The sequence below is a fragment of the Berghia stephanieae genome, chromosome 4 (assembly GCF_034508935.2).
Source record: "Berghia stephanieae isolate SIO BIC M18660-M18661 chromosome 4, UCSD_Bste_1.3, whole genome shotgun sequence".
In the NCBI taxonomy this organism is placed as follows: Eukaryota; Metazoa; Mollusca; class Gastropoda; order Nudibranchia; family Aeolidiidae; genus Berghia; species Berghia stephanieae.
In genome coordinates this window covers 2,446,644-2,447,749 of record NC_088363.1, presented here as the reverse complement: position 1 = coordinate 2,447,749, position 1,106 = coordinate 2,446,644, and positions in this window count along the sequence as shown.

Genomic DNA, 1,106 nt, shown 5'->3' with positions numbered 1-1,106 from the left:
TTGCACTCAGCTGACCCCTGTGTTATTCCAGTCTTCCTCTTGGAATGGGAAAAATTTTCCATATGGGATGTAGAAATGGAATTTTATTTATTTATTAGGTAAATGACAAAAAGAAAAAGAAAAAATAAAATGCGGCTTTTTTTTTGAGTGATGGAAAATGGGACTTAATACATTGTTAACGTGCTTATGTGAAGCATTGTCTCAACTCGGCTTTTTTCCATGTAAACATTATGTAATTCTGTTTTAGTGGTCTTTTAGTTTTTCTCACTGTAAAAAGAGATATGATATTCATTTACCTCAGTTAAACATAAACTTTATACAAGTCTCGTTTTTTTTAATGAGCCTTTATATAGTGCAATATCCACAAAACGTGCTCAAAGCCCCTTTAACCAACAGCAACGCGTAACGTGTAGCACGAGACGTTACGCCTGTTATGCGATCATACAAATTTTCCCGACAGAGTTAATGCAGTCAACGGCCATAGGTACTCATTTTACATCAGAGTACGGTGAGCAATGTGAGCAAAGAGTCATTTCCAAGGACTCAACTATGCGCCGAGTGGGCTCAAAACCAGGACCTTCCAATCCCAAGGGGAGTGTCATACCACTAGATCACATAGCAGCACTACAAATCATTATTCATGATTTTAATCAACCCCTACAGACTACCCTTTTGGAGGGAAGGTCACATATTTATTGAGTTTTGATTTTCAATATGGGGGGAGGGGTCCGATGGATAGGTTGGTAGAGCACTCGCTTCTCTGGCAAAAGGACCGAGATCGATCCGGGCGAAACCGATATCTTTTTTTCAAAAACACATTCTTGTTCATTTAGCAGTTTTGGAACAGTAGTTCTCTAGATCCGCGGAAATACTTTGAGAGAGACTTGCGTCCTATCCAAAGGGTAGCAAGCAGTTTCTTTTGTTATATGCTATAGAAATTTAGAGAAATCCTTCCTTATGGGGCCCCGATGGCTCTGAAAGACAACAAAACATACACTACTACTACTACTACTACTACTACTACTAACTACTATACTCTACTATACTACTACTTCTACTACTACTACTACTACTACTACTACTACTACTACTAATTATTACTACTA